Here is a 14793-nt window from a genome sequence, read left to right on the forward strand (position 1 = left end):
CACTGGACATGGGTTACATTTTGGGGTTGGGGAGGTTTGGGGGGTACCCCCCAATAAACAATAAACACCACAAGTTAGAGGGAGCTGTCCAGTGCTGAAATACATTATACATGTCAGCACTGGACAGCTCTCTCTGACTTGTGTAGTGTGCACTTTCATTTTATTTTCTAGGACTGGAGAACTTTCTTTTATTTTATTGGGGGATTAGGGGAACCCCCCATTAAAAAATAAAATAAAAGTGCACACCACACACGTTAGAGGGAGCTGTCCAGTGCTGAAATACATTGCATCTGTATTGAATAGATTTCAGCACTGGACAGCTCCCTGAGGCCTCCCTCCTCGCTTTCCGTAAAGCAATGAAAACTATCCTCTTCTCATAAGGTTCCTTGTAGCGGCATGAATACTAACCATAGAACGCACTGCTTAAACTGTAATGACCAATCAATTAAGCTGTAATGATATCTATGTTTGTGTTTTTCTTATATAATGTGCCATTTACTGCTGCCACACCTGTACCTCTGTAACTAAGCTCATGCAAGTAACAGCGCCCCAATGCCCTTGGGCTGCTTGCGCGCTATATAAATATAAATAAATGAATAAACAAATAAATAGCGTTATAACGTTATGCATGTTTCATCGAATTTCCATGCAGAAAATGTAAAGTGTTTATATAACGAAACCCTATTCGATGAAAGGGTTTCGATGCATAAACAATTTGCACTTTATGTATGGCAATTCGATTAAACATCTTTCAAGGATAAAGATTTGATGGAACAAACCCTTGATGGAAAAACTTTGATGGAAAGACTAGTAACCAAGTCCCCAGACATGGGCCTCCAGCTGAAGACAACTCCTCCAGCTCTGGCAGGCCCTTTAGGCCTGAAGCTTCCTTCTATGCCATCTCAGGTATCTCCTCTGCTCCCATATGCAACCCTGAGATCACTGAATCTGATAATAACTCCATAGTCACCTGAGTGGCTGTTGAGTCCTCTCTAGCAAGAGTAGGATCCTCAGGGACTTCAGGCCTGGACGGGAAGCTACCGGTGAGACCGGTCTCTCACACTCTCCAGCGGAGGAAACCTCCTATGTTTTTAACAGGCCAGGGCTTTTGCTCTGCACCTGTCCACCTTGTTTGGAGTGGTTCATGACCTATGCACTGTACCTGTTTTGTGGTTGAGGAAGCATTAGGGCCTCAGCCCTCAAGTGCTTCTTCCTGTGCTGCTCCAGTTACTGCCATGACCATCTGGTTCTTTCATTTACCTATTCCCGACCATCTACACCCCTCATATATACTTTTCCAACTCCCCCCTCAATATTTCAAACTTTTTTTTTCAGTAAAAAATACTTGGAAAAAAACCCATCAAAATTTCACCCATCAATGAAATGACATAGAACCGACTATCGCTGGACCAGGGAGGCTATTAGCCAACAGACACACTAATGGAATGCAGGTTTTGACTGCAACACAGTTCAGGGAGGTTGCACTCCTCCAACTAAGCCATATGGTTTTCAAGGGACAACACTTCAGACTATCAAACCTTCGTACCTGCAGATTTGGTCTTTGGGTGTACTGCCCTCCTTTCACCAGTCGCCTGACAGCTGTGACAATAGCAGCAGTGCCACTCAAATTGGGAGACTTTTCCCCATTTCTGTAGACACAGTCCAGAAATATCTAAATCTTGGTTCAAACTGGGGCCTCAGTGCCAGAGGCGACCCCGCTGTACTGTCCAGTGGGGGTTGACCTATGGTTCTGGGATTTCCCTTTGATTTCTTGCCTCTGATTTGGGTGCATACACATTAGCCTTTTGTGTTCTTGAGTGTTCACATACCTGCCTGCAGCCTTCCCAGGCCCCACATACATTTATTTATTTATTTATTTATTTATCTATCTATTTATTTATTGTTCATTTGTAAGGCGTTTATACAACAAAACATTGTGTTTCAAAACACCCAGAGGGCAAGAGGTAGGGAACAACAACAGGCATGTAGCAGCTGCTAGCAGACTCGGAGTGTGCCGGTCCGGTAACAACGGTGCCAGTAGGCTTACCGGCAATGTTGTTACCGGACTGGCACACTCGTAATGAGGTCCAATATCTCTGCAGCAATAAAAAAGGCGCATTGGCTCTCGATCCCAGAAAGGATTAACTTTAAAATCCTCACCATCACCCACAAATGCCTTCAAGCACAGCACCTGGATACTTAGCTCAAAAAAATGTCAAAGCTAAAGCTACCAGATTGGTTAGAACCCCCTATGCCCACCAGATTATCCCACCGAAATACAAGCGTGTAGAGGAGGAGGCGCAAGCTTCCCGACCATAGCAGCCTCCCACCCTCGTTACAAGCAGAAAGTTCACTTAACTTTTCATGACAAAATCCGGACTTCAGAAATAACAAGGCCGAAATGGTGTACATATGTACGTTTGAATCCCCCTAATTCTTTTTGTTAATATCCTCTCTTCTTAAGCTTTACCTTTCTAACTTTTGTGTATATTGGCTTTTCTGAAGTTGTTTGGTTTATTGTATTAATTTAAGTATATGTATCATATCACAGGTTTGCAACAGCGCCTTGAAGCCCCAGGGCTTAGGCGCTTTACAAATGAAAATAAATAAAATAAAAAAATAAACATTAGATGTGCACCCACCCCGATGCAACTCGGAGGGGGGTTTAGGACCCTGCGCTTCAGGGAGTATTTTGTGTCTTACCTTCTTCCGAATCTACTCTGCTCAGTATGTTTGTGATGTCATGAGTGCCTGCAAGTAGAATGTTGTGTGAGTGTTCTCTGCTGGGTGTTCCTTGAATGACAGTTGATGAGAGGCTGACCAAGAGAGAAGGTGGCCCGTGGATGTGTCCTTATGTGACTGAGCCCTGTAAACTGTAACTTGACCTATATATGCTGTGACCAAGTAAATACGTTTCCTTTTGTACCCGAGGCTCCAAGTGATCTATGGACCAGGGCACTTTTCAAAAGAGTACCTTCTTCTCACACTTTAACACCCCGATCCCACCCCCATCTGATTCCACCTCCTGCCTAATTATCATTCCTGTTGCTAAAATATAATTTAGCACACGCCTGTTGTAACTTTGCCTCCAAATGTGTAATCCTATTAATTTCTGATGAAAAGTATTCCAACACAATATACAAAATAAAATAAAATAAGCTGTTGCGAGGAAATGTCGTGAGCAGATTCTCATCTCAAAAGCCCTTGGTGTATCATGCTTCAAGGAATGTGATATTTTCAGCAGGACAATATAAAAGAGAGAGAAATCTCTTGTTCGGTGATATCTCAGATGAATGTCTGGAGCAATGTTTGTGAAACTGGGGCAGGTTGAGGGTTCCACAACCTCAGAACATTATGCTGGGTTTCTGCGGCACAGAATTATGAAGATGAAGACCGTACGCAAAGCAAGATGAGTCAGAGCCAAAGTAAAATCAGATTGGTTGGATTAGTGCAATTTAAATGGCAACTCAATTAAATCTTGTATCACATCAGAAGATATAACCAAACAAGTGATGGATGGAAGTTTTTAATTAATCTAAACCACTAACACTGCCCTGGACAACCTTCCACAACTCTGTTTTTTAGCCCGTCTCTGCCATTGCAAAAGTGGTCCAGCCACATGAAAATCAGTCAGGTGCTGCCACCAATGGGAGCAGCCAAGCCCGAATTGCCAGGCTCCCTCTGTATGGAAACACAAGCAGGGTTGCCCAGAGGTGTGCCAGTGGTTATGATTGGTTCAAAACCTTCCAGTCATGACCTTTTGGTTTTTGCTAAAGCCACCCTGAGTAGGACGGGTATGCCCAGAGGTGAGTGCTGAGCCTGCTCTGCTAAGAGACCCAAACTACTCCTCACTGATGATGCCCAATGAGACAGAAACAATATCTGGGGATGCTTGTGGTGTGATGTTAGAAGGGATGTGACCTAGCAGTTCGGGCTGGACTGCCCCGTTTTGGGGTGGGACCAAGCATAATCTGCATATGGTCTTTCCCCTTCTGTAATGGCTTGCAGGCTCGAAAACCATGGTATGTAGGGTTGCCCAGAGCTGTGTCAGTATTTATGATTCATTCAAAACCTTCCAGCCATCACCTTTTGGTTTTTGTTAAAGCCACCCCGCGTGGGACGGGTATGCCCAGACGAGGGTCCCGAGCTTTCTCGGCCAGAGGCCCAGGAATCTCCTCACTGATGATGCCCAATGAGATCTTAACATGTTTGGGGATGCTTGTGGTCTTGTGCAGAAGGTATGCAGTAATAAAATTGCACAAAAAAATATCATCTTTGCAAAAGATTGTGGCAAAAATGCTGTGGTTTGACCCAGTAAAGGTGTACCCCATTATACCATTTAAGGGGAGTGGGAGTTGCGGGGGTGTCCCCCACTCCCTTTAAATGGTATAATGGGTCTTGGAGTTGCAGGGGTGTCCCCCGCATCCTTTACATGGATAGCAGCGGCAAAACAACAGCCTTTTTGCCGCAATTTATTGTGTATACAGCTTTTTTGCCGTGATTTTAACACCTGGAACCATGCAGAAGGGATGTGACCTAGCAGTTCGGGTTGTGCTGCCCCATTTGGGGTGGGACCAAGCCTAATTTGCATATGTTCTTTCCCCTTCTGTAATGGCTTGCAGGCTAAACAACCATGGTATGTAGAGTTTCCCAGAGCTGTGTTGGTGTTTATGATTCATTCAAAAACTTCCAGCCATCACCTTTTAGTTTTTACTCCCTTCAGAAGATCAATGACAAGTTACATTCAGACACAATCCACTGAATCCTGAGACTTTCACAGTTGGCTTTCTAAAGACATTGCACCCACATAACATACCACAACACAGTGGTTGTTTTAGGACCAACAAGTTTGGTGTCACCTTCCACCTTCTATGGTGTTTTGGGCACAGCATGTGGAGGCAGCCATTATGGACTTCAAAGAGGTTATTTACTGGTATCCTCAGAGACCTCCCAACACTGAGCTAAACAGATTCCTATGTTTCTTTCATTTAGGTAGAATTGGTACCAAAGCTGCCATGTTCTGGTGTAACAGATTCCAAGCATTTGGGCTATAACAGAATGTTAACTTCCATGTCAATGAATCAGAGGTATCTTCCTGGGAGATGTTTATTGATTCGACACACCTGCTCTCAAAACAATCTTCAGACCTCAAGGAATTGAATGCCTACTAGCAAAGCTCTCTAACATGTTCAATGTTGGAACTTCAATGATAACCCATGGAATTAGGACATATATATAATGGTTAAGTTGGCAAGTAGACATGACCATATATCTATTCAAAGATAATAGACCACAGTTTGCCATTTTAAAGAAACATGCCTAAACCAGATTTTCTGTGAAGAAGGCAAGCCAAGACTTTGCTGGCAGGGTAGAGGCTACCTAAGCTACTGACGGCCCAATGGCATGAACTGAAAAAAACATTGTTTACAGTTGCAAATAACCGTAATGCCACTGACGAGCATCTAACCATAAGACTGGCAAGAAGGCACACAAAAGGCTACAGGGACAGCATACATTGTTGCCAAAGCAAACACACTGAGGACGATAGCAATGAAATTCTTGAAAGAGCATAATGAGCCGAATGAGAGCAGTTCATAGGTTATGCTTCAGCGAATGAGAACATTGATGATGATCTCACAAAGTCCCAAACAAGCATGGTCCCTCTAAAGAAGGAGGACAGAAAGTTGTGACAAGGTCAGCAACCTAAGTCATCAAAGTTGGGTAGCAGTTACACCACATTCTCTTCAAATCCCTTTTAATTCCCCAGGAATCAGCAGTGGCAGTACCAAGCATGAGTGGGAAAATACACTTGAAGATATTCTACTACCTCCAGCAAAATAGCAGGTCTCTCTAACCCTGAGCATGTCTAATACCAATACCTCTACTTCAGAGACAGCTGAGGCCATGCAGGAGGAGGTATCAGGAACTGATCGAAATGGAGAATGACAGCCATGTTAGGGAAGGGGGGGGTAGAACATGGTATTTTTCAGAGAACATAGGGAAGTGTAAAGATGAAAAGCCGTGCATACCGGTTGGACAAGTGGCTGTGCAGGAAGTGGTGATGGATCTGCATGACACCTATAAGAACATGGATCACTAGATGTCTCAAAAGTTTGGCAAGAATGTGCAATAAATATTAACCAAAGTAAGCTTAGTTTTTAGCCTAATGTATACATCAGAAGGATAGCTCAGCGGCAATGTGCTCGCCTTGGAAACAAGATGACAAAGAGCCACACAGGTTTGATCCCTGGGTCTGAGCTTAGAAACCTCTGGGTATTAAGCATGTTATAAATAACCTATCATATCATATGGGCTGCGAGTCAATTAGGCCCTTCTGTCAGCTCACTATATCGCAACATGTTTTTGGCCAAGTGGATAATTTAACTGAGATATCCCAGTTATTTTTGTGGAATGAGGTAACACATTGCTTAATTACTGGTGATGTTAAAAAAGAGGGTATACACCTCCATTAACACATTTAGAAATTGAGATAGCCTGCTGTTTCAGTTGTGTCAGTGAGAAACACACTCCCACCAAATTAAGTGTAACCTACTGGTGCTGCTTTACTAATACACCTTCCCTATCATCTCTGAGATCCCTGATGGAACCTCTGATTAGATTACAACACTAAATGGCTATGGCCAGTGCCCACCCCCTTTGGCCGTGCTAACACCATAGTTTACCACATTAAGGTGCCACTGACCATGGCCTTCGTTAGTGCCCATTGTATATTTTAACACATTAAGGGTCCACTAGCCATGGCCTTCGCCATGGTCAGTGGCCAGGGCCTTCGGCTGTGCTCATTGTATATTTTAACGCATTAAGGCCATAGCTGTCATGATAGCTTTCGGCTGTGCCCACTGTATATTTTACAAAGAGTAACCAGACACTAGCCATTGGCTTTGGCCATGCCCACATTGCATATTCTACCACATCAAGTGGCCACTGGCCATGGCCTTTGGCCACCCCCCCTGTATATTATTACACGTCAAGGGATAGCAGCCATGGCCTTCAGTCATAGCTAGTGTCCACAGCCTTTGGCCATGCTCACTGTATATTTTCAAATGCTGAGAGACCCCTAGTCATGGTCTTCGGCCATGGTCTTTGGCCATGCCTACTCTGCATTCTGCAACACACACTGGTCACTAGTCATTATGAGTCATTACTGCTTAACACACGTCCGTCATCAGCGTGCCGAGCTACAGGAGCGGTGACGTGCGCGGATGTTCTTTGCCTTTTTCCACGGTGAGTTTGGAAGTTCTATTTAGGCTTTGTTATTTAAGGGGCACTTTTATCCGTGCGCCGAGTTAAAGGCTTCCTTTTTACTTTTTGTCACTTGGTGCTTGAATGATTGTACCTTGGACTACGTTTTCCTTGCTCAGTTTTTGGTAATTATCTTGGGTGTGCACTCCATGTGCATTACCTGCCTCACGCGTTTTCTTTGGTTTGCTCTTTGTTTGTTTACCTGTATGGTACATTTTTAGAGTTATAGCCCAAGAGTTTTTGCCACAGTTAGATGCTTAGTTTAGCTAAGTGGTAATTCTTGTTTCTTTTTCTTTTTGGTACACGTAGTACAGTTCTCGTATTTTTCCGCACAAGATTGGCATTACTTGGGTACTCCCTCGATTGACTCTTGAAGTGTCTAGGATTGAAGCTGGACCTTTCCTGATTGCTTCGGCTGGAACCACGAATATCTTAATTTAGTTAAGCGACTGCGGCTCAATTTTGTGGTAAGCAGCTCGATTGTTAACTGTCTCTCCAGCAGGTTATAATTTTCTTTGACCTAAAATGTTTTTGTCTCACACAAGTGGCTATACATATTCATTTATTTTTTACACCAGGTTTATGATCTCGAAAAAAGTTTATTTGCACCTAAGCAGTTTGTGGATTTTTCTCCACACAGTACCGCTGTACATCAGATTCAGCACGCCTGTGTTTATTTCAGGTATTCGCTTTTATTGAGTCTACTCATTCTCCCATCTCTTTTTGGAGTCACACCCTTGGTTAAATCGATCTCTATATCTTGATCACCTATGTGTACCTAAATGTGGATTTTCATTTACTTTTGTGAATCAGTTAAAATCTTTGTACTCTTGCACTTAGCTGTGTTGGATTGCTCAATTTTTGTGTACATCCTTGTTTTAACATTGTGAAACAATATACTGATGTTGTACTTTTGATGCATACATTTTCAGATTACTTTGCTCCTGAAGAAGGGTTAATTCCCCGAAACGCGTAGAGCATCTGATCATCTGAGTTCACTACTACGAAATTCATCATTTGAAAATTCGGATTGTATATCATTATTTCAGTTGCTAATTTGTATATATTCTTCTCATGATCAATGGCTTATTTTTATGTATTGAATGCCTTTATTCCTTTATATTGATTTGAAGTGATTTTTACAGTACTTAGAACTGTTTGCTTCGATTAAAGTTTGACTTATTAGAAGAATACACTCTATTTTCATTATTATTGACTGATAGTGTATCAGTATCAATGGTGTGCAGGGGACGGGAGTGTCTCTAGATGTAGACACTTTTCCTTGTTTCAGTTTTTGCACAAACCCCGTGTCAGGGTTTGTATTCCTCCCCAGCACCCGTACCTTCTGAAGTTGTTTAATCTCTAATGTACATCTGTTAATTTGGTGTGCACCTATCCAAACCCTTCGTCACTAGCCGTGTGCTTCAGTCATGGACAGTGGTCCCAGCCTTCGGCCGTGCCCACTGCATAGTGTACAACACTAACAAGCCACTAGCCTTGTCCTGCAGCCATGCACAGTATCCACAGCCTTGGCCATGGCAAATGCAACAGTCTAAATTGTTATTTAATCACAGCTTTTATTGATTAAGTCAAAATAATATTATATCTGATGCCATATCCTCCTCTTTTCCTCTCCACCTCCAATGCTAGTTTCCACCTGCCTCTTTATCTGTTGCCTGTATCCCTCATGAGACTTACTGGGGCCAGGTACTTTCTCGACCAGTCTTCCCCCTCAACCCCCTACCAGCACTTGCCATTGGGCACCCTTCACAGACTAGACTACTTAATCTCGTCCACCCCCCTCGTTCGCACTAGTTTACCCTCATCCCGTCTTCCCCGAGCACTTGCCCTCCTAGCCTTACCTTAGCAGCTGCCCAGCCCATCCGCCCCCTCTCCCCTGAACTTCTCCCTCTTCCCCTCTCCCTGCACTTCCTGTTAATGCACTTGCACAATCTGAATGTCACAAGGTCTAGTAGGACTGTTACTGTTATTTTCTCCTCTGCTCCCCCCTTGTCTCGTGGCACCCAGAAACACTTTTTGATGCATAGGCGCCATACATATGATCAATAAATAAGTAAATACAAAGATGTAATAAGTGGTGATATATATATGATTTAAACAGTGATGTCACCAGTGATTCCATGAGTGATGTCATCAGTGATCTAATAGTTTTTATTTATTTTATTTTATTTATTGAGCATTTGTTAGGTGCTTATACAACACAATGGTACTTCCATGCACCACATGACTACAGTGGGTCGAGAGCAAGGGGAGCAAATAACTGTGGCACAAAAAAGAAAAGCCGTTGAATATACAATGGTGGTCCTACTAGGTCTTGTAGCATTCGGACATGCCAGTGCAGTGCAAACAAGACCAGGAATGGGAGGGAGGGGCTGGGTGAGGAGGTATGGGCAAGTGCTGGCGGGGAGAGGGTACGGGCAAGTGCTGTTGGGAGACCGGGAGGGAAGTGCCAAGGTGGCCGGCATCTAGCAAGTGCTAGGGAGGAGTAATCCCAAGGTCCCAAGGGTGGAATGTAAGGCCACTAGGTGTTGGGCCAGCAAGAGCAGTGTTGAAGGGGTGGGGGAGGGGCTAGTAGCGACTAGGTGGAGGACCTGGTAGCATGTGAGGTTCATAAGGACCAAGTCGCTAGTCTCAGTTGCAGTGGGATGATTAGCAGGAAAAGGAAAGAGGTAGAGAACAGCAGTGTCTTGAGAAGTTTCTGGAACTTGAGGTTGTCCGGCCCAAGTTTGAGAAGGGCAGGGAGGCTGTTCCGAAGAGAGGCACCAGCCGAAGAGAGAGACCTGCCGCCCATGTTCAGCTTGGAGAAGTGTTTAACAAGCAGACAATTGGAGTTAGAGGAGCAAAGGGCTCCAGCAGGGGAGTATTTAGGAAGAGAACGTTAGAGATCCCGTGGTCCTAGGTACCAGAAAGCCCTTTGGATGATGCAGAGGCTCTTGAACTTGATCCTCGCAGACACCGGGAGCCAGTGGAGAGCTTTTAAGACTGAAGAGATACTGCCCCTGGGCTTGAGGACAAGTATAGGTCTTGCAGCCCTATTCTGGGTTAGAGTAAGTGGATGTAGGGAGCAAAGTGTGAGGTTGAGGAAGAGGCATTTACAGCAGTCAAGCCTAGAGAGGACCAGAGCTCTGGAGATATTGATCTTCTGGGGGAAGGTGAGGAAATGGAGAATGCCTCTAAGAAGGTGGAGCTTGAAGTGGTCCTTCTTGGCAAGGTCCTAGTTGTGAGGGGTGAAGGAGAGGGAGGAGTCGAAGATGACGCCCAGATTTTTGGTCTCACAGGATGGTGAGGGTAGAGGGCCCAAGGAGGGTGGCCAGAGGGTAGGTGGGAGACAGAGTGCAGGTGTCCTAATAAGAAGGATCTCTGTCTTACTGCCGTTGAGACAGAGATCATTAGCTGCACACCATGCCTGGATGATGGTCAGACAATCAGGGATGAGGGAGGAGGAGGTGGAATAGGGAAGTTTGAAGAAAATCTGCGTGTCATCAACACAGCAATGAAAATGAAGAGAGAAGGAGGAGATCAGGTGGGTGAAAGAGTTGAGATAGAAATTGAAGAGCCATGACGATAGGATAGAGCCCTGGGGTATGCTGCAGGTAGAGAGTGAGGTGGTGGAGGAGAAGGGCCCAGTAGCAACTGGGAAGGTCAGGTAATGAGGAAAGAGGTCAGCCAGACCAGTGCCCGGCCCATGATCAGGAGGGTATCCCACAACCGTTTTATTAGGATAAAATGTTTGACTGTGTTAAAGTTGGAAGCTAAATAGAGGAAAATCAGAACAGCAGGAGAGTAAGAGTCGAGATTTGCAAGCATGTCTTCACAGATGTTCAGGAGAGCAGTTTCCGTGCCTCTGGATGCCCGAAATCCAGATTGATGGTCATGGAGGCAACCAACATGTTCAATATGAAGGATCACTTGGGGGAGAGACAACTTCTCCAAGAGTTTGCGCGGGAAGATGTGGTGGGAATAGTGCAATAGTTAGCTTGTGAGGAGGGGTCAACAGATGGCTTTTTTAGGAGAGGGTGCACAAGGGATTGCTTGAGGGATGGAGGGAAAGAGCCAATGGTGAAATAGTGGTTACAGAAGTTAGCAAGATCCAGGGTGAGAGAGGAGATGTTACCCCTAATGGTTCTGGAAGAGCAAGGGAGCACCTGTTTGGATGAAACCTTCAGAGAACTGACCACTTTGGTGATCTCATTGTGTGGTATGGGCAGGAGTGAGGAGAGTGGGGGGTGGAGGGGGAGGTGCCAAGGGCAGCGGGGGAGCGGGTAGAGGATTGGATATGCGAGGTGGAGAGAGAGGACAGGATGTCCAGGGTTTTAGTATGAAGTGTGAGGCCAGGGTGTTGCAGAGAGCCTAGGAAGGAATTAAAGTGGTGGAGACTGCAGACGGATTGGTGAGTTCCTTTCAGATTTTGAAGAGTTCAACCATGTTGTTAATGGCTCCAGAGATGCAGGCTTGGATGTGGACCCTCTTCTTGGAGCAGATAGAGAACAGATATTGGCTTTGGAGCAGGCGACACGCCGTTTATCAGAGGATGTACCTGAAGTCTGACACTTCCGTTCAGCGACTGCACTTTCGTTTCAGAGAAAGTAGGTCGGAGTCATAACAGCTGTTGCACTTGGAGGCTGGATTCAGGTGGATCCTCATAACAGATGATGTAATTAGTGATATCACCAGTGATGTCATCAGTGATGTCATCAGGGATGTCAGCTGTGATGTCATCATTGTGGTTATAAGCTGCACATGGGGGCACGAAGATATGGAGGCTTTAGCTGAATTTCAGGGGTTTTGATGCGTTAAGTTCTCACCTTAAAATCCCTGCAACTAAAGTTTTTTCCTTGAATTTCATGGGTTTTGTTATTCCATAGACTTTTTCCGCACCACTGGCTAGTCCTTCGGCCATTCCCACTGTATATTTTGTATGGCCAGTCTATATTTTAAAACACTTGCAACCCATCACTCAAAGATGTTCATCAATCACAGAGTGATTTTGACCTGCTTTGACAGTGGTATTATTACCTATAAAATATGCCAGGCTTTGAGAACTATTTTCTAGGCAATGTACAGTGCCAAGGATCACACACTGTGGTTAATCAGCGTGCTTCAAGCCCCTTGTTTTCTGGCGTGTCTCTTGTGACTGTTGTCATACATCACACAAACCCAACTAACTGCATTTGATCTGCACAGAAAAGGGAAAACAGTGACTGGCTGCATGTAGAACATATGCCCAGGTACTTTTGCCCCATAGCAAAAATCAAAAGCTGGCACCCATGAATATACTCACAGTAAGTGAACAAATATCTTAAAGTGAAATATACTATGTAGTTCAATTTACCTTCCCCTTAGAAGAAAGTGCGCAAGAGAAAATAGTCTTGGACTTTAAAAAAGTAATGAACACCAGCAAAATAATATGAGAGATGAAATATTCCAATAAATATGGTGGCAAAGTATAAAGGGTGCTCGCTTTTAAACTCAGAAATCTGTAGTGATATGATATGATAAGATATGATATGCCATTTATAACATGCCTATACACAAGTGTTTCAAGGTGCAACGAGGCAAGGGAGGGGGAACAGAGGGAAGACAGACAACTATCTTACTAGGCCAGGTGTCATTCAGATTGCACAAGGGAAGGGGGAAAAGTGCTGGGGGGGATGGAAAAGTGCAGTACATTGGATAATAAAATAACAAGATAAATAAAAGAGCGGCCAGCTGGTGGCAAGTGCAGGGTGAGTGCAGACGTAAGTGCTGGAGGGGGGACTGTAGGGATACAAAAAACAGTCCCCAAGTGCAGGGGTTTCCAGGGAGGCAGTGCAAGCGTGCAAGTGGCAGGGCTTGGGCCCGAGATCAGATGGGTGGCCAGGTAACCAGTGCAGTATCAGTATCAGCCAGGACTTTAGCAGGGGAGAGGGGGGGAGAAAGCAGAAGCAAAGAGGAAGGTTTTAAGGAGCTTCCGGAACCGAAGATGGTTCTTCTCAAGTTTCAGGGAGGCAGGGAAGCTGTTCCAGAGGGAGGCCCAGCCGAAGAGAGAGATCTACCACCAACTCGTTGCTTGGAGAAGCGACTGACCCTGAAGGCGTTGGAGGCGGAGGAGCGAAGACCTTGAGAGGGAAGATATCTAGGAAGAGAGAGTTGAAGGTATTGAGGCCCCAGACCCCAGACGGCTTTGTGGACAATGCAGAGGGTTTTGAACTTAATCCTCGCAGCCACTGGGAGCCAGTGCAGAGATTTCGGTCTTGGAGAGATACGATCCCTGGGCCAAGGACAGGTCTTGCAGTCCTGTTCTGGATGAGTCGCAGAGGGCAGAGAGTAGAAGCAGGAAGATTTAGAAAGAGGCTGTTGCAATAGTCCAGCCTAGAGAGAACCAGAGCTCTGGAGACATTGAGCTTCTGGGGGAAGGAGAGGAAGGGAAGAATACCTCTGAGGAGGTGCAGCTGGAAGTGTGGCTTCTTATAATGTTTTTTTTACAATGTGTTCATTTTTGGAAGGGGTGGATATGGACATGTGGGCGTGGGGATGGCGCGGTGATTTTCGCGCCATGTCATTTTGTCATTTTACATGCCCTGCATTTATTTGCCTTGCATTTTGTGGACATGTTGGTGCAGGGGACTTTAGCACCATTTCATTTTTACTTCCTTTCATTCTGTGGACATGTGGGTGTGGGGTTGGCGCAGGGACTTAGGCGCCACAGACTTTTTCTAGTTATTGGTTACCGTGGGGTTTTATATGTTGTTCTGTGGTGTTTGTGTTGTTTGTAGGGAAGATTTCCCCTGGTAATCTCTGGGGTGGCTGGTTGGGCTCGCCGGTTGGGCTCTGGAGGGGCAGTCAGGTGCTGTCTATGTTTGGTTTAGGTGACAGTGAGGTGCTGTTTAGGATGTTGGTATGGTTGGTGCCGTCGGTGATGTTAGGGGCAGTGAGGTGCCGTATAGTGATTAAGGGTCAGTGAGGTGCTGTCAAGTGATTTAGGTGACAGTGAGGTGCTGTCTAGGGTGCGGTTAAGGGACATTGAGGTGCTGTCTAGTGATTTAAGTGACAGTGAGGTGCTGTCTAGGGTGCAGGTAAGGAGCAGTGAGGTGCTGTCTAGGGTGCGTTTAAGGGGCAATGAGGTGCTGTCCATGTTGTGGTTAAGAGGCAATGAGGTACTGTCTATGGTATGGTTAAGGGGCAGTGAAGTGCTGTCTAGGGTGCGGTTTAAGGGCAGTGAGGTGCTGTCTATTTTGGGGCTAAGGGGCAGTGAGGTGCTGTCTATGGTAAGGTTAAGGGGCAGTGAAGTGCTGTCTAAGGTGCGGTTAAGGGGCAGTGAGGTGCTGTCTATTTTGGGGTTAAGGCGCTGTGAGGTGCTGTCTAGGGTGTGCATAAGGGGCAGTGAGGTGATGTCTATGTTGGGGTTAAGGGGCAGTGAGGTGCTGTCTATGTTGTGGTTAAGGGGCAGTGATGTGCTGTCTAGGTAAGTTATGGGGATAGTGTGGTGATGTGATGTCTGGCGGTAGGATCAGAGTTTTGGTTTGGAGT

General features: G+C 45.3%; 1 protein-coding gene across 2 annotated transcripts in view; it reads right to left on the reverse strand.

Moving 5' to 3' along the window:
• The window catches only part of LOC138510440 (phospholipid-transporting ATPase ABCA1-like), a 2356352-nt gene that overhangs the window by 613398 nt on the left and 1728161 nt on the right, over positions 1 to 14793 (reverse strand). The window lies entirely within an intron of this gene.

The sequence above is a fragment of the Ambystoma mexicanum genome, chromosome 6p (assembly GCF_040938575.1).
Source record: "Ambystoma mexicanum isolate Mex_15411 chromosome 6p, UKY_AmexF1_1, whole genome shotgun sequence".
NCBI classification, from domain to species: domain Eukaryota; kingdom Metazoa; phylum Chordata; class Amphibia; order Caudata; family Ambystomatidae; genus Ambystoma; species Ambystoma mexicanum.